This window comes from Papio anubis, chromosome 3 (assembly GCF_008728515.1).
Source record: "Papio anubis isolate 15944 chromosome 3, Panubis1.0, whole genome shotgun sequence".
NCBI lineage: Eukaryota > Metazoa > Chordata > Mammalia > Primates > Cercopithecidae > Papio > Papio anubis.
This window is the reverse complement of record NC_044978.1, coordinates 143722030-143745309: the sequence shown is the minus strand read 5'-3', so window position 1 is coordinate 143745309 and position 23280 is coordinate 143722030. Positions and strand designations below refer to the sequence as shown.

General features: G+C 35.8%; 1 protein-coding gene across 4 annotated transcripts in view; it reads left to right on the top strand.

Moving 5' to 3' along the window:
* GRXCR1 (glutaredoxin and cysteine rich domain containing 1) overlaps window positions 1-23280 on the top strand; it is a 360439-nt gene that overhangs the window by 62770 nt on the left and 274389 nt on the right. For 2 of the 4 annotated variants that reach the window (XR_002522024.2, XR_001902459.3), the window contains one exon: window positions 9695-18185. The exons of the other annotated variants lie outside the window; for them this stretch is intronic. The gene's annotated coding sequence lies outside the window, so the exon portion shown is untranslated. Of the gene's footprint in view, window positions 1-9694; window positions 18186-23280 lie in introns of those variants that run through there. 4 annotated transcript variants of the gene reach the window in all.

Here is a 23280-nt window from a genome sequence, read left to right as displayed (position 1 = left end):
CTGAGTCAGCATGGATACAGCAAATACATACAGCATGAGTTATATTTGGTGGTGACAGGAGGGAGAACATGAAGGAAATCTTAGTTGATTTATATATACATTTTTTTTTCTCCCTTATCTCTTTGAGGATTTTTGCTTCTTTTAAATTCGACCCATTTATTCCAATAGTTCTAGTTCATGTGTATGTATTGTTTGGCTCGTTGTCTTTCTATTATTAACTCTTGGGAGTCTAATTATTTTGACTTATGAATAAGGGTGTTTATAATTATGTTTGTTAATCTCATAGGGCCATAGCAATACTTTATCAAATTATAAATCGTTCATTTAAAGCAAAGCAAAGTGATTCCTAACAATTCCCTTTTAATTGTAGAGGAGTCACTAACTATACAAGGTTAAATTGTATGAAGAAAAGCTTGATAGACATCAATTCATATTGTTTTTCCTCTCAGAACTCTTCTTTTATGGAGAAATTTTCATTTTTACTGCTTCATATGGGTAGGTTGACATCCTAAAAGTGATTTGGATATAACATTATTCAAAGCATATAAACAAAGGAGTTGTATGGAAAAGGCATTTTCAAATAACATGCACAGGTGTAGGAGATGAGTGGGCTGGGCTCTGGCTTTGCACATTTGGAAGAAATTTGTTCACAAAATGTGTCATCATAAAGACATCAAGTAAGACAACCAATAGCATGAGTCCAGTGACAAACTGAAGGTCATTAGCTTCATAAAAACCAAATTGTTTGTCACAAAGAAACTTATTTCAAGTGAAACTGGTTATAAGATTAGGGCATCTAGCTATTTGAGTATATATAAATTACATGAGGCATGTTTATTCTGGAGTGAGGTACTTTGCACACCCACACAAAATCCTGTTTTTTTTCCAATGTTGTTTTATATACTCACTTAAACCACCACCCTATATTCACAGAGAGATGACCAGAATTATTTGTCAGGCATAGTAGAAAAGAAAGCTGACAAAATAAAAAAAACTCGCATGGATTATCGATTCCTTCCTTCAGTGTCCATGAAGAATCTATAGAAAAAAGAAAAGAAATATAGTTTGCATATGCAAACCCAAATGCCAGGCTTTATGTTAATAATTAGTCCTTGGGTTAAAGAGATCATAAAAAGAATTATGAAATTTGAAGACTGAAACAACAGTAAAGACTCACATGCCACCATTTGAAAGACGTGGCTGAAATAGTCCTGTGATGGAAAAGTAAAATAAAATTACCGGGACACAGAGAGTTTGAAAATAAATAAGCTAAACATTCAATCCAAAAAGTTCAAAATGCAACAGAGAAAATCCAAAGAAACCAATTGAAAGAAACAAGAAAGGAGGAATTAATAACAATAAAAAGTTAATACAATAAAGAACAAAAAGCATAAAAACATCAACAAAACTAAAAATATCTAGTTTTTTCCCCCAAGATGATGGATTAGAAGCACTTAGCATGCCTCAGCCACTTGGAAATAGCAGGATAGTGCAAAAAGATCAACTCTGTGAGCTTTAATTTAATAGGGAAAATGGAAGTCCATTGGAATCATGAAGGACACCCCAGATTCCAAGGAGAACATGGGTAAACAGCCCCTGTGACAACATCTGGCTGACAGAAATGAATGAAGCTCCAGTACATGAGAGAGGCACAGAGACTCCCCCTGTGACTCATCTTTCCACTGGGGATCCAATCAGGCCAGAGGAGAGCACTATTTCTCCCAAGCTCTGGAGCTAACTTGGCGAGAGGCTCGAAGATATTGAGAGGGAAAGACACTGGTAAAAGGTGCAGAGATTTTCCCAGACAAGGATTAAAGCAGGACACCATTTTTATTCAGGGCACATACAGAGTGAATCATTCTTTGGTGACCTGGCAGTGTGGCCGTGCAGGCATTTTAGTCTCGGACCAGAGATTGGAGCGCTTGCTCTGAAGCAGGGTGGGGGTTTCCACAGCCAGAATTGTGCAAAGTGCCTCAGCAGTAGGTGCTCAATTTGTTGTTTTCCCTGTCTCAGGTGTGGGTCAGGAGGACAGTTGCTATAGCTATGGTTTCTTTTGGGTGATGACACTTGTAGCCAAGGCCAGCTTGGCAACGTGGAACTGGTCTACATGTGTCATTGTGGCATGCCCCAGCCTGCTCCTCTGAGCTCATTGTGCAGCAGGGCCCCCTCTACTCCACCTGCAAGCAGAACTCTGGACAGAGCACTCACTTGCCTGGGCCAGCAGCCTGAGCAACCCCACCCTTCCTGTGCAGAGATCCCAGTGCACTGGATTTTCCTTTGGCACTGGTGTTTATGCCTGCCATCAGGGGACCTGTAGGTAGGCCTGCCTGATGTGTTCCTGCCCATGTTGCTCCCCACTGTCATGGGGCTGAGCAGGGAATTCAGGCCACTGTGCATGCCACAGATCACACCACTGCCTGAGGCAACAGAGAGCTTCTCCAAGTAAACAAGAATCAAGTATATACTCAGTTGCATTGGCTGCAGCTGGCTTTTACCCATAAGTGCCATCTATCTATTGGATTGCAGGTCAAACCACTCAGCCCAATATAAAACCTACTGATAGAATTGCAAAGGCCTGTAGAAGCAAAGCTCAAAAACCCTACCCAGCCTTCTCTGAAGTCACACCTCCTAGGGAGTGGGGGAAAGAAAAGAAAAAAACTTGCAGTAATATTATAGGGGAAAAAAGAAAACAAAATCCTACCTGCATAAAAATAATTACAAAAATCAGAAGTGCCAGTGTCTTTGGATGAGAAGGAACCAGAACAAGAATTTTGGGACTACGAAAAATCTGAATGTAGTAACACCACCATAGGGTCACATTAGTCTCTAGAAATAGTTCCTAACAAAAATGGAAACTCAGAAATGACATAGAAAGAATTTAAAGCATAGATGGCAAGGAAACGCAATAAGATCTAAGACAGGGTTGAAAATCAACACAAAGAAGCTTCTGAAGAAATCCAGGAAATGAAGGAAGAGATAAACATCTTAAAAAGAAATCAATCAGAGCTTATGGAATTGAAAACCTTACTTAAGGAATTTCAAAATACAAAGGAAAGCTTTATCATAGACTAAATTGAGCAGAAGAAAGAATTTTGGAGCTTGAAAACTGGTCTTTCAAACTAACACAGTCAGACAAAAATAAAGAAAAAAGAATTTAAGAAATAAAGCCTTTCAGAAACATGGGATTATGTAAAGTGACCAAACTATGAATTATTTGGATTCCCAAGAGAGAAGGAATGGAAAACATTTAAGGGAATTATTCAAATCAATTTCCCTAATATTTTTAGGGAAGTAGGCATCCAGATACCAGAAATCCAGAGAACACTTGTGAGATACCATGCAAAATTAATATCACCAAAGCATATTGTCACTAGATTGTCTAAAGTCAATGCTTTAAAAAAAAAAATCTTAAAAACACCTAGAAAAGAAGGTCAGATCATGCACAAAGGGAAGCCCATCAGGCTAACAACAGACTTCTCAACAGAAACCTTGCAAGCCAGGAGAGATTGGGGGCCTATTTTCTGCATTCTTAAAGAGAAGAAATTCCAACCAAACATTTCATATCCTGCCAAACTAAGCTTCGTAAGTAAAGGAGAAATAAAATCTTTTCCAGATGAGCAAGCACTAAGATAATTTGTTACCACTAGACTAGCCTTATAAAAGATTCTTAAGGATGTTCTAAATATGGAATCAAAAGAAAAATACCTGGTACCGTAAAAATGATTTAAGTACATAGCACACAGTAGACTCTATAAAGCAACCACACATTAGAAACTACAAAGTAACCAGCTAACAGTTTCAGAAAAGGATGAAAACCTTACATATTAATAATAACTTTGAATGTAAACAACCTAAATGCCTCATTTAAAAGACACAGAGTGGCAAGTTGGATTAAGAAACAGGACCCATCTGTCTGCTGTCTTTAAGAGACTTATCGCACATGTAATGACACCCAAAGGCCCAAAGTAAAGGGTTGGAGAAAGATCTATCATGCAAATGGAAAACAAAAAAGAGTATAGGTCACTATTCTTATATAAGATAAAACAGACATTAAATCAACAACAGTAAAAAAGGACAAAGAGAAGCATTACATAATGATTAAGGATTCAGTTCAACCAAAAGACTTAACTATTCTAAATATATACACACTCAACATTGGAGTATGCAGATTCATGAAACAAGTACTTTTAGACTTTTAAAAAGACTTAGCCACTCAATAGTACTGGGGGACTTCAACACCCCACTGATGGCATTAGATAGATCACTGAAATAGAAAACTAACAAAGGAATTCTACACTTAAATTCAAGCCTTGACCAATTAGACCTAATAGACCCTAATAGACATCTACATGATACTCCACCCACCAACCACAGAATATACATTCTTCTTATCTATACACAGAATATACTCCAACACTGACCATAAAGTAAGCTTGGCCATAAAGTAAGTTTCAATAAATTAAAAAAAATCAATATCTTACCAACCATACTCTCAGACTACAGTGGAATAAAGACAGATATCAATACCAAGAAGATCTGTTAAAACCACACATTTACATGGAAATTACCAGCTTGCTCCTGAATGACTTTTGGGTAAACAGTAAAATGAAGGCAGAATCAAAAAATTCCTTGAAATAAATGAAAACGGAGACACAACATACCAAAATCTCTGGGATGCAGCAAAAGCAGTATTAAGAGTAGGTTTATAGCCCTAAACACCTACCTCAAAAAGTTAGAAAGATCTCAGATTAATGATCTAACATTACACCTCAAGGAACCAAAAAAAAAAAAAAAAAAAAACCCAAAAAAACCCCCCAAAAACCCCAAGAACAAAGTAACCCTAAAGGTAGCAGAAAAAAATAAATAAGTAAAATCAGAACAGAATTGAACAAAATTGAGACCCAAAAATTTATACCAGAAATCAACAAAACCAAAAGTTGGTCCTTTGAAAGGATTGATAAGATCAATAGACTGCTAGCTAGGTTAACAAAGAAAGAGGATCCAAATAAGCCCAATCAGAAATGCAAAGATGATACTGCAACCAATCCCATAGGAATACAAAATTTCTCAGAGTCTCTTGTGAACACTTCTATGCACATAAACTAGAAAGTATAGAAGACATGGATAAATTCCTGGAAACACACAACCTCCCAAGATTGAATCAGGAAGAAATTGAAGAGCTGAACAGATCAACAATGAGTTCTGAAATTGAATCAGTAATAGAAAACCTACCAACCACAAAAAGCCCCAGACCAGATGGATTTACAGCCAAATTCTACCAACATATAAAGAAGAGCTAGTACCAATTCTACTGAAACTTTACCAAAAATTGAGAAGGGACACCTCCCTAATTTACTGTATGAAGGCAGCATCACCCTGATACCAAAATCTGTCAAATATACAGTGAAAAAAGGAAAATACAGGCCAATATCCCTGATGAAGATTGATGCAAAAATCCTCAACAAAATATGAGCAAATTGAATCTAGTAGCATATCAAAAAGTTAATTCACCATGAGCAAGTAGGCTTCATTCCTGAAATGCAAGCTTGGTTCAACATATGCAAATCAATAAATTGCTTTGCCACCTAAACAGAATTAAAGATAAAAATCACATGATTATCTCAGTAGACAAGATAAAACTTTTGATAAAATCCAATGTCCCTTTATGATAAAACACTCAGCAAACTAGGCATCGAAGGAACATACCTCAAAATAATAGGAGTCATCTATGACAAACCCACAGCCAATATTATACTGAACAGGCAAAAACTGGAAGCATTCCTCTTGAGAATTGGAACAAGGATGCCCACTCTTACTCAACGTCATACTAGAAGTCCTAGCCATAGCAATTAGTCAAGAGAAAGAAATAAAATGCATCTAAATAGAAAAAGAAGAAGTCAAACTACCTCTCTTCATAGACAATATGATTCTACATCTAGAAAACCCTAAAGACTCCAGAGGCTCCTGGAATTGATAAATGACTTCAATCCAGTATACAAAATCAATATCCAAAAATCAGTAGCATTGCCATGCACAAATAACATTCAAGCTGAGAGCCAAATAAAGAATGCAATACCATTCCTAATGGACACACACACACACACACACACCAACCACAATACCTAGTAATATATCTAATGAAGGAGGTGAAAGATCTCTACAAGGATAACTGTAAAACACTTCTGAAAGAAATAATAGGTGACACAAACAAATGGAAAAACATTCCAATATCATGGATCAGAGGAATACATAACAGTAAAATGGCCATACTGCCTGAAGCAATTTACAGATTCAGTGTGGTTCCTGTCAAACTACTAACATAATATTTCACAAAATCAGAAAAAAAACTATTCTAAAATTAATATGAAACTCAAAAAACAAAAAGAGTTCAAAGAACCAAAGCAATCCTAAGCAAAAAGAACAAAGCTGGAGACATCACACCCTCTGACTTCAAACTATACTGTAAGGCTACAGTAACCAAAACAGCTTGATACTGGTACAAAATCAGATATACAGACCAATGGAACATATTGGCAAACCCAGAAATCGACTCACATACAGCCATCTGATCTTTGACAAAGTTGACAAAAATAAGCAGTGGTGAAAGAACTCCCTATTTAATAAATAGTGCTGGAATAACTGTCTTGCCACATGCAAAAGAATGAAGCTGGACTCCTACATTTTACTACATAAATACAAAAATTTTCTCAAAATGGATTAAAGATTCAAATGTAAGATCTCAGACTATAAGAATCCTAGAGGAAAACCTAGGTAACACCATTTTGGACATCAGCTTTGGGAAAGAATTTCTGACTAAGTCCTCAAAAGCAATTGGAACAAAACAAAAAATTGACAAGTGACCTAATTAGACTAAATATCTTCTGCAAAGCAAAATAGACTATCAACAGAATAAATAGATAATCTACAGAATGAGAGAAAATATTTGCAAACTATGTATACAACAAAGGTCTAATATACAGAATCTATAAGAAACTTAAAGCAACAAAAACAGAAAATCCCCATTAAAGGTGGGCAAAGGACATGAACAGACACTTCTCAAAGAAGATATATGTGGGCAACAAGCATGAAAAAATGATCAACCTCATTAATCATCAGAGAAATGCAAATCAAAACCACAATGAGTTACCATAATTACTAGTCAGAATGGCCATTATTAAAAAGTCAAAAAATGACAGATGCTGGGAAGGTTGCAGAGAAAAGGGAACACTTATACCCTGCTGGTGGAAATGTAAATTAATTCAGCCATTGTGGAAAGCAGTTTGGTGATTTCTTGGAGAACTTAAATCTGAACTACCATTCAACTCAGTAATTCCATTATTGGGTATACACCCAAAGGAATATAAATTATTCTATGATAAAGACATGCATACAGGTATTTGTTGCAGCACTATTCACAATAGCAAAGACATAAAATCAACCTAGATGTCCATCAATGGTGGATGGGATAAAGAAAATGTGGTACATATGTACTGTGGAATACTACACAGCCACAAAAAAGAATAAAATCATGTTCTTTGCAGCAACACAGATGGAGCTGGAGGCCATTATTCTAAGTGAATTAATGCAGGAACAGAAAACCAAATACGACATGTTCTCACTTGTAAGTGAGAGCTAAGCATTGAGTACTCATGGACGTAAAGATGAGTATGATAGACAGTAGGAACTACTGGTGGGGGAAGGAGGAAGGCGCAAGTGTTGAAAAATTAACTATTGGATACTCTGCTTGCTACCTGGGTGATGTGATCAATTAAACCGCAAAGCTTAGCATCCCACAATATGCCCATGTAACAAACCTGTGTTTGTATCCTAGTAATCTTAAATACAAGTTAAAATTGTTTTAAAAAACTCTGCAGCAAGCCTGAGCAAGAAAAAAGAAAAATGATAGAAAAATAAACACACGATGTAAAGGAAAAATAACTACAGATATAACATATTTTAAATAAAAACATTTATGGGCAACTATATAGGAATATAGTTGATAGCACATAAGAAGACATAACATATTTGGAAAAATATAACCTGCTCAAAGTAGGAAATTTGAACAGGTCAATAAACAGTAGTGCTGACAAAATGATTACAAAAGACCTTTCTGCCACCAAAACTTTAAAACCCTTAGTCTGTTTCACAGAAAATTTTTAGGGAAAAATTAATCTTACAGTTTATTTTTTAGAAAAGTAGAGGAGCTACTGGCTTTTTTAATGAGATTAGTGCAATCTTGATTCCAATATGAGATAAATAAAATTAAAATAATTTTAATAAATTATTAAAATAAATAAAATAAAATTATAAGCCAGTTTCACCTGTGAATGTACATTCCAATATTCTAAATGAAATATTAGCTAATCAAAAATTTGGCTATTAAATAATAATTCATTGTTCAAATCAAGTTTATTCCAGGAAGTACTAAAGTCTCAACACAGAGAAAATATAGCAACAGCATTCACTATATTAATAGGCAAAAAATATGACTATTTCAATCAATACAGCAAAAGCATTTGATAAATTTAAACATTTAATTGTTAAATGAATTAACTAATATACACAGAAATATGTTAAAATCTTGAGAGACTATGCTAATATAATATATTCTAGGAATCTAGGACAAGTTTAGAATTCATTAATGGCTTAGTTCCTTAATTTAATTTACTATAATTTTATTGAAGTTGATCTTCCATCCCCAGAAGTCCAGTATGAAAAGCAGCATTTTTAAATACAAAATGACTGGGCAGAAAATGGTCACAGGAGAGGATGGGTTTTAGCTGCAGTCCTGCAAATAGCCTGCAGCAGAACCAGGAAAATCAATACAAAGATGACTTTAAGCCAAGCTACAGACCTTTCGTTGCCTGGACAAATTTACTCTTTCATTTCCTAAACAATAAATCCCTATAACTTTTAATATTTGCTTTAAAAAAATGTAAAAGTTTTGGAAACAGATCCCGCTATTTTTGTAGGAAAAAGATCCTACTTCCCAGACACGCATGAACACTTTGGTATACACTTTGGCCTATAGCCCAAATTACACCCTCCAGCATTTAAATAGTTTTCAAATTAGCCAGGCAGGTATGAGGAGGTGGGTGAATTAATAAGGAGTGGTTTGATTCTGTGATCTGGGGAGAGAGTAACGGTTAGGGATATTAAAGACAAAGCACATCTGTGGTCCATCAGTTTGTAATCCCTAATTAGACTACACCTCTTATCATTATAACAATTACTGTATGACTGGAAAAACAGAAAAGATATTTTACATATGAGACAGAGGAATATCTGACAAGAAACACTCTCATGGTAAACTATATGGGACAATTTGCATGGCCCATAAGTATACAGAGAAAGATATTATATTTTGTTACTGTAGGGTATTATATAGTCATTACCATGATCCTCCTTCTCATATTTATCTTGCTTTTAGTTTACAACAGGTTATTAGAATCTTCACTCCATGGTTTATCACAGAAACCTTAGATAAAAATAGAAACAAGGTTGCCTATATTTTACCTATCTGGAAGTTCAGTATCAGAGAGTGTGAGTTATTTATCCTTAGTCTTGTAGGTATTAAGTGGCAGAACTGGTACTCACAATGCTTGTGCTGGGATACTGCAGTAGGCATCTACGGAATTAGTTGTGTCTTCTAATGAGTTGTGTCTGTCACAGTGTCCCTCTCCTCATTCAACAGGATGCTCTGAACTCTGAAGGTGCCATGCTACAAGTTAATGAGTTCCATCCCTGGAACTTGGGGGCTTGGGGCAAAGAGACAGATGGCACGCTCTCTCCAGAGGGCTGAAGGTGTGATGGGTAAACCTTTATAACTCTTGGCATCTAAAATCAAGCAATCAATGGACTGAAGAGAAGAAGTAAAGAAGCAGGCCCAAGAAAAATGGCTGAGAATGAAACATTTGACAGTAAGCAGAGGCAAGTAAGCAGTTCTATGGCATTTCAGCCTGTGCTTCCTATCACATCTAAGGTTTGGCTGCATTTTTGTTATTCCTTCAGGTTAATTGCCTAATTCTTTCTTCAATTATACTTGTTAAATTATTCCAATAAACTCCCTTTGTGTTTAAGCATTAGATGAAGGAAGTTTTTAAAATAACTTAATATGGCTTTGTACTTTCTGGTTCCAGTAGGTGTTTAAAGATGAAATGTCCTCTAATGAGGTATTCAGACACCACCCCCCATATTTAGAAACTTCTCAACTGTAGTTTTCTTGATGTAAGTTATATATTCTCCCCTAGCTCTTTACTTACTCCTTCCTCAGTTACTGGTGTGTGAAACTTATATGGGTCCCATATGGGTCTTATATGTAAGCCCCATTGCCTATCCAATGGGTTCTGTTGGATAGAACATAATATGAACCTTCCTAGTCTCTCTGTGTCATGCATGACCCATATCTGATTCACTGGAATCCTTCACATCCCCTTTGACCTAATAAACTCTGGGATGGAGGCAGACCTCACAATCCTTGGGCTCATTCATCAGCAGCTAACCACCCTGCCTGTAGCTCGTTGTATTTGTCAGGTAGGAGTCATATTCCAGTCTACTGGGTTTTTTATAGTGTGTGTTCACATGTTAAGTTCACCAAGTAGTCTCACCGAGGCTCCTCTAACTAGTTTTCAGGTAAGAATGGGCACAGCAAATCTCCCCATTAGTGGCAACACATTAGCGGAGCTCTTTCCTGAGGAATCATCTTTAAAAATTCCCTTCCTATTGAAAGAATCAAGCATTTTGCTTATTTTTTCTGTATAAACTATACCTCAGGGAAGTCAAATAGTTAATGAGGGTAAGTTTTACTCCATGAAAGTATTACAGATAATGAACAAAGAAGAAATAGGATACAATGTTAATTTTGAGTCCTTAATGATGTAGTTGATTTAGGAAATGATCATTCATAGTTGTTACCAACATAAAAAGAGAAACCACCAGATGTTATATATTTCCTAGTAGAAGTATATACCACCACTTCTGAAGTGTTCTTGCCAACATTTTATTTTGAATTAGATCAATCTTCTAGATTTAACTACCAGGTTACAGGAAATACAGGGGATGGAATAACATGTTAAAAGACACCATGAGGAAGTAGTTATTAAAGTTTAGAGTGTAGGGAACCTTACAGGACAAATGATCTGATTTTTTGAGAACCAAAAAATTGCAAAGGGAGAAAGGCAAGCATGAAAAAATATTGAGAAACTTAGGAAACATAATCAAATGCAATGTATGATTCTTGTTTGGATTCTGATTCAAATTAAAGACTTTAAATAAAATGTGTAAGATGACAACATTGAAACACTGACTTCTAATTTGAGAATTATTTTTAATATTTAGATGTGATAAATGAAATCATGGCTGTGTTTGAAAAATGGCCTTTATATTTAAAGGTATATAATGACATATTTATGGACAAATTGATACTGATATTTGGGCTATGTTTCATAATGATGCTGAGGAACTTGAATCCAACCTGTTTCCTTCAGAGCCTAATGATGAAATTATTATCTTGCAGTAAAGAAGGAAATGTATATAAATAAGAGTTTTGTCAGAAAAGTGTCCTGAGCAGTTTTATAGATTTGTGAAGGCCATGTAGGTGGGTAGTCAGTGATAAGTTAGAAAGCAGGTTAGAGCCAAACCTTGGAGGGCCTTAAAAAATAGGGTGGGTAATATGAACAAAATCATTATTTCAATATGTAGGGCACTATAATTTTCTGTACCAAAACTTTGTGATATAATTCAGTGATAATTTAAGTGCTATTCACCATGGTTTGTCAAAATAATAGAAGCTTCCTTTGATGGAAGATGAATTTTGAAAACGATTAGACCTATGGAAAATGAATAATGAGTTTTAATAACCGTTTCTTAATAGTGACAGGAATGCTTTTTCATAATTTTATTTTGGTCACCTGGATTATACACTTTCAATCTTAAAGCCCTGGAGAACCACAGTTAAAAGATAATGTATCTGTTCTGTACCGTATGTAGAGAAGAGCTGAGCCCATGTTTTCCTAGTGTTAGAGCTACTTGGCCTGCAACATAGATGTTATTGTGTAAATTGGAATATGATTTGATTTGATCCTGAAAGATTTACTTTAATATCAAGATCAAGAGTCAAATGTTATTTTACCCAGCTTCTCAGGTGAGCCATGTTTAAGCCTCTTACAATTCGTGCATAACTGAAAGGAGATGCAGATTTGTTCTAGAGTTGAAAAAGAAGTTAGAAACATGGGTTCCAGAGTAAAGTCATAAGCCTAGTAGCTGAGTGACTGCTGAACATGTGAAAGAGTCAGCAGGACTGCTGAGCACTATTGCTGGACTTTATTCAGAAGTAGATGCAGTTTATAAATTTTTCAGCCTAGATTTGTTTACATATCCACATCTCCTCTGTGACATTTTGCAGTTTTGATAATATATTTCTTTTAGAAATTCTTCTCTCCTTTGCCTACATGGCACAGTTCATTTTCGTCTTCTGGGCTGTCAGGAACATCTTCTTAAGTGTCAGTATTTCAAAGGCTCTGTCTTTGATTCTTTTTCTCCTGTGATGTATTCTTTCAAGGGTGGCATTGTAGTGTCACAATTAAAAGTATAGAATATCAAGTTAGAGAAACCTTGAATATTAGCTCGGTCACTTTCTGCTTTGTAATCTTGGAAAACTTAATACCTCCAGTGATCTTGGAAAATTTAATATTTCTAGTCTCATTTTCTTGTCTATAAAAATAAGCCACCTTCTTTCACCTTCCAGAATTGCTGGGATGTTAAAATGAGATATTATATAAAGCCCTTATTATAGTGCTTGGCACATACAAGATGCTGAATAAACAGTACTAAAGAGTATTCATTTTTTTCGACTTCAAACTATGTGCTTATGACTCTATATCTTTAGCTAAGTCTTTTCAATTGGGCTCCAAATCTCAATATGCAATAGTCTATTTTAGTGGTTTCCAAATGCCAATTTGTAGCTTGCTGTAAGTCAGTGATTGGCATTATACTGGTGCAAGAGGAATTGAAAACGATAAGGACCCTTGGTTGATTTTTAGAATAAAGGCAAATTTATTTAATTTAATAAATTGCCTTTTATATTGACTCACTTTTTAATTTTTCATATTGAAATACCCTTTTATAAAAATGAAATGTTGTTATTAGTAGATGACAGGGTTTTGTTTTGATGTATCTTGACTTAGCAAAATAAAAGTTGGCAGTCTTTAATTGATTTCTCAAATTTGTATGAATTATGCTGGCATGTGAACCCTTAAAGCTTAGGAACCTCTCATCCATTGGACAACTTTACTTGAATAAACCATGAGCACCTCAAATTCAACACTGTAAAAAGTGTATTTCTTATTTCCTCCTCCCCTACACATAAAACCCAACTTCCTTTTTATTCCCTATCCTAAAGGATGTCATAATCATTCATTCCAGTCAGTCGTAAGAAAATCTGAGTCATCCTCAAAGCCCTCTTGAGTGGTGGTACCCTTATATTCAATTGATTGCTAAATCCTTTGGTTCTGTCTCTTGATATTTCTTGATTCATGCCCATTGCCACTATCATTATAGTTTTGTTTTGTTTTTTTTTTGGTGCGATTGTTTTCTTTCTATCTCCAGACTCTTGCCATTCCAATTTGTCTTACCCTAAGTGTCAGAAACGTCTTTTACTTTCCTGCCTGAAATCCTTCAAGATCTCCTATAACCTTTGGGGTTAAGCATTTTAGTGCAGCCCAAATGTCCCTCCCTTCCCATCTACTACTTCACCTTCACATGGATCCCTCATGCCTGCTGTTATTAACTACTTGCATCTATATTGCCCTGGGATCTTTGCACATTCAGTTCCACCTGCTGGTAAATATCCTTCTCTCCTCATTTAGAAAATTCCAATTAGTTATTCAAGATTCAGTTCACATATCCTTCCATCCCAAGCCTTCCCATACACCCCAGTCTGAGCCTTGCATCTCTCTTCTCTGTCCCAAACCTCTGTCATAGTAACCAAACACAAGGTGACGCAATTTTTGAGGTACATATCTAGGTTTCCTTCTCATCTGTGGAAACTGCTGTTGGGAATCACACCTTGCACCTCTTTGTTTCAGTGCTTAATACAATCCTTGATATACTTAGGTGTCCAATAACTCTTAGCCGCATAAATGACTATAAACCTTATATTATAGAGTTAAAGCTTCTATTAGACTACATTTATGCTCCCAAGAGTTCTGCAGACCAAAATGTTAACCCAAAATGGTAGAAACCCATAGTCATTGTATTTATTTTATAGTAGGGTATTGAAGCATATAAAACAGTATTGGTGTATTGGCACATCTTTATATTATTTAATTTCATTATTGAATGAAAGTGTTTGGCTGAGGGTATGAATAGAGGTTGAGCAGACGGAATAGGATGCCTACTATTTTCCATGGCTACACAACCCTAGACCAAGATTTGTTTGTGAATATGCCCCTTTTCTTTTAGGTACTAAAGCATGTGTCTTATGCTATGTGCAGAAATAACCACACACACACACACACACTCTCTCTCTCTCTCTCTCTCATTTATTTATTTAAAAAGATTATCAAGTGAGAGCAGTTGATTCAATAGCCTCTCTTCTTGATAAGAGTCCTAAAATCTTAATAATAATCCAGTATTTTCCTAAAGGATGGTCCTTGCTGTGAATTCTACCTAAAGACTCAGAGGGGACCCAAAGCAGTATCTGTTGCTTATCCACAACTGTGCCTTTCACACTCCATCATGCTGTCCTGTCCAAACGGTGTTTATGAGAAAGAAACTCCCTTACCTCCTCATAGTGGGTAGTTAAATTTGTTGAAAGGCTTTTACTGTCTAAGCCTGATCAAAGGCTTATATTTTCTTCTATGTAATTGGTAACATCACATATGTTCTTGATGGCATGAAAATACATTGGCGCTATATTAGTGAGAATGTGTAGATCTGCAGTTAATAAACACCCAACTAAGCTTTTGAGACAATTCTCTTACATTACAAAGAGTCTGGAGGAAGCAGTAAGTTAGTTCATCAGCTTAGTAATGTCATCAAGGACCCTATTTCTTTGAAGTTTCATGGGCCTCAGCATATTTAATTTTTGTCCTCCTTTATTGCATCATGGTGGCAAAATGGTTGTTGATGTTCTGAGCATCACTATGACTCAACATCATCCGAAGTAGAAGGGAAGCAAAAGGGAACATTAAATCATGGTTGGTAAGACTAATCATAATTCAGTCCTCGGGATTGGGCATATTATCAACCCAAACATAATTGCGCTTGTGTTAGCCAGAAAGAAGGGAGAGAATAGCTGTTATGTAGGCAATTAACATTGTCTACTACATATAATTCTTCTAGTTTAACTAAGTGAAATATAACAGAGTTACATAAAGGCTCCACCTTGAAGTTTACTTCTGCTATATCTGTACCCAGGGCAACCTCACTTCTCCCTTTTCCCCCTTGACTCTCCATAATGTAACCTTTCCTTCTCATGACAACTCTCCGTCCCCACCCAGTGGATTTGAGCAAGTCCTACTATATATTTATTACTACATATTAGGTTGAATGACATAAACTTACCAATGTTAACATATTCTTCTCACAAAAATTTCATAATTTACCCAAATAACTTGGGATTAATAGAAAATGAAACAGCATGGATAGCAAGTAAATACAATCTGCTTAAAATTCCAGAGAATGTCTTCAACAGTGGAAAAAATCTATCCAATTTACAAATTGAACAAGTGCAAGACATTTGACATCTTCATTTGGGAAAAGGAAAAAGTCATCTGCTAATATCACTTAATCATATTCTTAGAGAGTGTCAATAGTGGGCAAGGAGATATCCACTTTTATTTCTATAATTTGAGTAGGTTTATTCAGTCCTGTCCCACAGAGAGAGAAAATATATTGCCTTATGAATTTTTTAAAATAATGTGAACTGCTGTTTACCTTATGACTTCTATCTCTCCCAGCTGTGAATACCACAGTGGCTATATATATTTTTAAAAAACATGAAGTTCAATGGAGACTAATTAATCCTTCTACAGCAGAACACTTAAAATTAAAAAAAGATGAGTGGAAAAATCCAGCCCAGTGGTGAAAGAAAGATAAGTGTCTCAAACACCCAAACATGGAGAAGATCCAGCACTTTGCAGAGAGCTATAGCCAGACTTTGTAACAGGAGAGGAAGTCATCTGGAAAATGGCATTTCTCACACACTGTCTGTAAGCCAATCTCCTGGGTGGGAGTATCAGGTTAAACAACCCTTGCCGTTCTCTCATTTCTATGAATGTAATAAGACTCTGGCAATAGAATCATTCTTTTGTTCAGTGGTTTCCCACCTGCTGCTCACAAACTGCTAAAGTCATCCTCTTCCTCAATGTCTTCTCCACCAAGTTTCACATACTTAGTCTGATATGTCCCTTGGGTGGACAAAATAGATCAACAGTATCAGAAGTGAGCCTGCAATTCAGCCAAATAAAAAATAAAGCAGAGTGGCAATTATTAAAATGGAGGCCATTTAATAGCTGGACAAAGAGAGCATGAACACTGTTAAGGAGATTAACGAGTGGGAGGAAAGAAAGAGGACTAGAAATAAATGCACAAATGACAAAACGGAAGTGAAGATTTTCAGAAAACAAAAGCTTAAAGAGCTAACTTTGTTACACACAAAACAATAGCAAAGTAAGAGAAAAGCATTATGAAAGTTGGGAAATATAGATTCCAGTTTTGGCTTCACCAACAATTGATGGAATTGTGAACAAGCCACTTAATCTTTACTTTTAAAAACAGCTTTATTGAAATATAGCTCACTTTCTATAACATTCATCAGCTTAAAGTGTACAATTCAACGCTTTCTGTTATATTCACAGAACTGAACAAAAATTAACACAATCTAATTTAGAGTGTTTCATTACCCCGAAAAGAAACCACACACCCATTAGCAGTCATTCATTCCCTAATTCTTTACTCCTCCAACCCCTGGAAGCCACTAAGCTACTTTCTCTTTATAAAGATTTGTCCATTCTGAACATTTTTTTGTAAATGGAGCCATGTATTATGTGGACTTTTATGACTGCTGCTTTCACTTAATATAATGTTTTAAGATTCATCCATGTTGTAGCATGTATTAGTACTTTATTCCTTTTTATTGCCAAATAATATTTCATTATATGGATATATGATATTTTATGTATCCATTTATCAAGCAGTAGGTATCTGGGTTTTTTCCTCTTTTTAGATATTGTGGATAATGCTGCTGTGAGAATTCATGTAAAGGCTTTTTTAAGCCAATTAAATCTTGCTGTAACTTTGTTTGTAAAACAAAACTGGAGTTTATGCTCTATATTTGTAAGTTTGAAGAAATCATTTCAGATGTCTTATTGATTTATGCCATAGGTATAGAAGGATACAATATAGATATATTTTCAGCTGATATTTCTGAAAACACAATTAGCAATAGCACATTTTAATTTTAGCTTTCAGTTAGTAAATAGATGAGAGCTCTTTAAATATTGGCTGATTAATAGACCCTTTGATTTTCTTTTGTGTTTATGTACCTATCCATTCATCCAATAGTTACCAAATACTTATGAGTGCCAATTCTGTGCTTTTCCCACAAGATACACAATGGTAAATAAGAAAGAACTTACAGATAAGGAATTCATATTCTGGTAGAGGAGAAAGGACATGTGTGCAAATCAGTGAAATACATGGTAGAAAGTGAGAATGACCTTTAATGAGACTCAGATACAGCCTCAGTGAGTTCAGAGATTCTTTGCTCACAACAATATTTCAACAAATTATTTTCCCAGTTTATCTCAACAAATTCTTGTTGGTATTTCAGTAAGAATTTGTTGAGATGAATTAAGAAAAGCGATATTTATTTAGGTACGGAAAATTTAAAGGATCCAAGTAGGAAGTAATTGCTGTTTAAAGATGCTGTTGTTAAAGATCTTACAGTGGTGCATAATAATTGCCAAAGAGATCTGAAAGTGGTGGTAGCAGCTAGTTCCAGAAGCTCAAATCCTGTGCCTTATGGAGCTATATGATCGTACTTTGACACACACACAAAAATCACCCTACATTGCTGTCCAGTTTATTTGAATGTACTTTGCACATTGTATTACGGTTCTCTAGAGAGACAGAGCTAATGGAATATATAAAGGGGAGTTTATTAATATTAACTCACACGATCACAAGGTCTCACAATAGGCCATCTGCAGGCTGAGGAGCAGGGAAAACCAGTCTGAGTTACAAAACTGAAGAACTTGGAGTCTGATGTTCAAGGGCAGGAAGCATCGAGCACAGGAGAGAGATGTAGGCTGGGAGGCTAGGTCAGTCTTTCTTTTCACATTTTTCTGCCTGCTTATATTATAACCTCATTGGCAGCTGATTAGATTGTACCCACCCAGCTTAAGGGTGGGTCTGCCTTTTTCAGACCACTGACTCAAATGTTAATCTCCATTGGCAACACCCTCACAGATACACCCAGGATCAATAATTTGCATCCTTCAATCCAATCAAGTTGACACTCAGTATTAATCATCACACACACCAACATCTCCTTGGAAATAATTGTCACCTTTCCTTTTTCATCATTCTACCAAATATTTTGGAGGTCAACTAAAAATCCTTATAAAGGAGGTAACATCTGAAATTACAAAGCCATAAGAGATATGAATTTTGTTAATTCATGTATCATAATCCAGTTGCTGTTTTACAAATACTCCCAAGAACTTATTGTCGGGGAATACTGCTATATATCATATTTCCTTTTCTCAGAACTAATGACAACATTTGATACACTGAGAAGTCTTGCTGATTTGGTTAATTTATTAAAAATAATACAAATACATATACCAAAGATGCAATGTATTGGTTGCACATTGACTTGAAGTAGCTTGATCATGTTATCCTGCAAAACTGATTCATTCCAATCATAACTATTATCTGTTTCTTTTCCTGAGAAACAATATTAAAATGCATTCATTTGTAACAGAATGCTCTGAGATACCACATCTGTGAATATTAGAACTTACCAAGAGTATCCTTTTAGTATAGTAGCAATCAATCATGGCTTCCAGCTTCCTCCATGTCCCCGCAAAGGACAAGATCTTATTCCTTTTTATGGCTGCATAGTATTCCATGGTGTATATGTACCACATTTTTCTTTATCCAGTCTATCACTGATGGGCATTTGGGTTGATTCCATATGTTTACTATTGTGAAAAGTGCTGCAATAAACAGTATGTATATATCTTTATAATATAATGATTTGTATTCCTTTGGGTGTATACTCGGTAATGGGATTGCTGGGTCAAATGGTATTTGTAGTTCTAGATCCTTGAGGAATTGCCACACTGTCTTCCACAATGGTTGAACTAATTTACATTCCCACCAACAATGTAAAAGTGTTCCTATTTCTCCATAGCCTCACCAGCATCTGTTGTTTCTTGACTTCTTAGTAATCACCATTCTAACTGGTGTGAGATGGTATCTCATTGTGGCTTTGATTTGCATTTCTCTAATGATCAGTGATGTTAAACTTTTTTTCATATGTTTGTTGGCTGCATAAATGTCTGTCTTTGAGAAGTGTCTGTTCATGTCCTTTGCCCACTTTTTGGTGGTTTTTTTTTTTTTTTCTTGTAAATTTGTTAAGTTCCTTGTAAATTCTGGATATTAGACCTTTGTCAGATGGGTAGATCGCAAAAATTTTCTCCCATTCTGTAGGTTGCCTGTTCACTCTGATAATAATTTCTTTGTTGTGAAGAAGCTCTTTAGTTTAATTAGATTGCATTTGTCAATTTTTGTTTTTGTTTTAATTGCTTTTGGTGATGTCATCATAACATCTTTGTCCATGCCTATGTCCTGAATGGTATTGCCTAGATTTTCTTCTAGGATTTTTATGGTTTTGGGTTTTGCATTTAAGTCTTTAATCCATCTTGAGTTAACTTTTGTATACAGTTTATAGAAGGTGTCCAGTTTCAGTTTTCTGCATATGGTTAGCCAGTTTTCCCAGCATCATTTATTAAAGAGGGAATGCTTTCCTTATTGCTTGTTTTTGCCAGATTTGTTGAAAATCAGATGATTGTAGATGTGTGGTCTTATTTCTGAGATCTCTATTCCGTTCCATTGGTCTATGTGTCTGTTTTGGTACCAGTATCATGCTGCTTTGGTTACTGTAGCCTTGTAGTATACTCTGAAGCCAGGTAGCATGATGCCTCCAGCTTTGTTATTTTTGTTTAGGATTGTGTTGGCTATATGGGCTCTTTTTTTTTTTTGTTTCATATGAATTTTAAAGTAGGTTTTTCTAATTCTGTGAAGAATGTCAATGGTAATTTTTTGGGAATAGCACTGAATCTATAAATTACTTTGGACAATGTGGCCGTTTTCACGATATTGATTCTTTCTATCCACAAGGATGAAATGTTTTTCCATTTGTTTGTGTCCTCTCTTATTTCCTTGAACAGTGGTTTGCAGTTCTTCTTGAAGAGTCCTTCATATCCCTTGTTAGGTGTATTCCTAAGTATTTTATTCTCTTTGTAGCAATTGTAAATGGAAGTTCATTCATGATTTGGCTCTCTGCTTGTCTATTGTTGGTGTATAAGAATGCTTGTGATTTTTGCACATTGATTTTGTATCCTGAGACTTTGCTGAAGTTGCTTATTAGCTTAAGGAGTTTTTGGGAGAGGTCAATTTTTAAGAAGTGACTTCCTAAATAGATAAGTTTTGTGAAGTATACAGCCACTCTCACTGGGAAGAAACATGGGTAAGTTGGGAAAAGAGTACCCATTTAACTGAATAATTCTGGAGAAAAATCAAATGACCTTGAAAATGGGTTCTGCCATAAATTTGTTGAGAATAAGTGTAACTATCCCCACATCCCGTTAAGAAATCTTACTCTGATTTATCTGGTCAGTTCCTTCTAACACTTTTCTACAGTAACCATTCCAAACTTTTCTTTTTTTCTTCAGACTCCAACCTGACTAAACTCATGTCTGCCAATGATATACTCATTCTCAGAATAACTTTAATGATAATAAAGAAAATGTAATTCATTAACTAGAGAGCACCTTAATTTCTTCCAACACATAAATGTCCATTCTGTTCAATGGAAGAGAATAGAGGTCTCAGAAGTAAGACCACGCATCTACAATCATCTGATCTTCAACAAACCTGGCAAAAACAATGAATGGGGTATAACTACACCCATTCACCCTTCTCTCTTCCTGTGATAACTGAAAATCATCTCTCCTCTCTAAAGCTTATCTTAGTACCTATCCTCTAAGTCTCTTTTTGGGATGGATATTCTCTATCTGACCCTTGGTGTCCGCTTTTCACCATTTTCTCCTGCTCTTGTTCCAGGAGACTGATCTATATGACCTGTATAAATGCTCCCTTGCCTCTGGCATTTGGTTGGACGTGGTCAATGGAAGTCACCAACATTTGATCAGAGATTAGGAGAATGGTGAGGCCGCAATATTTATTCCTCTTTTCCAGGCCGCAGGGTTGGCATCGCTGTGTTCCTGCATCAAAGGCCACAGCACTTACACTGGGAAGTTGGCTCTTACAGTTACATACATTACATACGTGTCTCAAAGTCTTTGGTAACCATTTCTTTCTTTCTTCTTTTTTTTTTTTTTTTGACAGAGTCTTGCTCTGTTGCCCAGGCTAGAGTGCAGTGGCCTGTGATCTCGGCTCACTGCAACCTCCACCTCTTGGGTTCAAGTGATTCTCCTGCCTCCGTCCCCCAAGTAGCTGGGATTACAGGCACATGCCATCATGCCCAGCCAATTTTTGTATTTTTAGTAGAGATGGGGTTTCACCATATTGGTCAGGCTGGTCTTGAACTCCTGACCTCAAGTGGTCCACCTGCTTTGGCCTTCCGAAGTGCTAGAATTACAAGCATGAGTCACCGTGCCTGGTCATGTTTCATGTCTTATCAGGCATAGCTGAGGAACCTATTGCTGATACCAGGAGTGCATCACTGTCTTCGGTTTCTTTTCCCTGTTCTATCCGTAATTTTGTCAATGGATCATTCATTAACTCACTTTGTTTCCCTGCTTTTTTTCTGAGTTGCTGCTACTTGACAAGACCCTGACTGATACACTTCCCTCCTACTTACTTAAGAACTATTCTCTGTCAAAAAAATTATTACAAACTTGGAAATAAGGACAAAGGATGAACAGCGTGATCTTTCATTGTCTTATAGGTGTTTGCTTTATAGGTCTACCCAAGGATTACCCAAGGGGATGTACTTTGTTCACCTCACAATTTATTATGGAGTAGAAATGCTTAGTGAAGTTACATGCTAATTTATGTATTTTTGCTCTGTAATGTTACAAATATTTTCTGTCCAAGTTTTCTCTTTCATAAAAAGATAACTCCAAAGCTTCCAGTTTTTTAAGGGTATTAATAAATTTCATAACGTACCAATCTTATCCTCACATTCCTTTATTAAATTTCTTATAATAAATCAGCTATTCAAATCAGTTTGAGTAGGTCTTAACATTTTCCTGGTTACCTCATTAATCAGTGAATTAAATGATGCCTCTAATACATGTTCACTTTATATTTGCATTAGAATCATGATTTTACCTCTATGAAAATTCTGCTTTAGCACCTCTTTTGAATATCTTTCCTGTCTTATCCCCACAGCTTCAATCTTTCCTTATCTATTGGTTCTTTCGCTTATGCATTTGAGCATCCTCAAATCTCTATCATTAGAAAAGCAACTAACCAACCAACCAACAAACAAAAAACCCAAAGCCTCCTGCATTTCCACCTATACTTTATGCTTCTTGCAAGAGTTGCCGTCATACACATGCATTGTTCGTTTCTTCATTTCATATTTACTTCTCCTTCTACTGACATGATTTCTTCCTCCATGATTCTAATGAAACTGCTCATGTCAAGGCAGTTAACGACCTCCTTATTCAATTTAATAAACATATTAAGTTCTAAAGCTGTTCAATTTCATTATTCTGTTTGACTATGGTGTCTCTTTTCATTATATATATATCTATTTATTTATTTTTCATAGAATCTTGCATTATTGATTTCATTTTCTTTTGTTTTGTTTTCTTTTTTTTTTTGAGACAGAGTCCTGCTCTGTGGCCCAGGCTGGCATACAGTAGCGCAATCTCGGCTTACTGACATCATCACCTCCCGGTTCAAGCAATTCTCCTGCCTCAGCCTCCTGAGTAACTGGGATTACAGGAGTATGCCACAACACCCGGTTAATTTTTTTTGTATTTTTAGTACAGACAGGATTTCACCATTTTGGCCAGG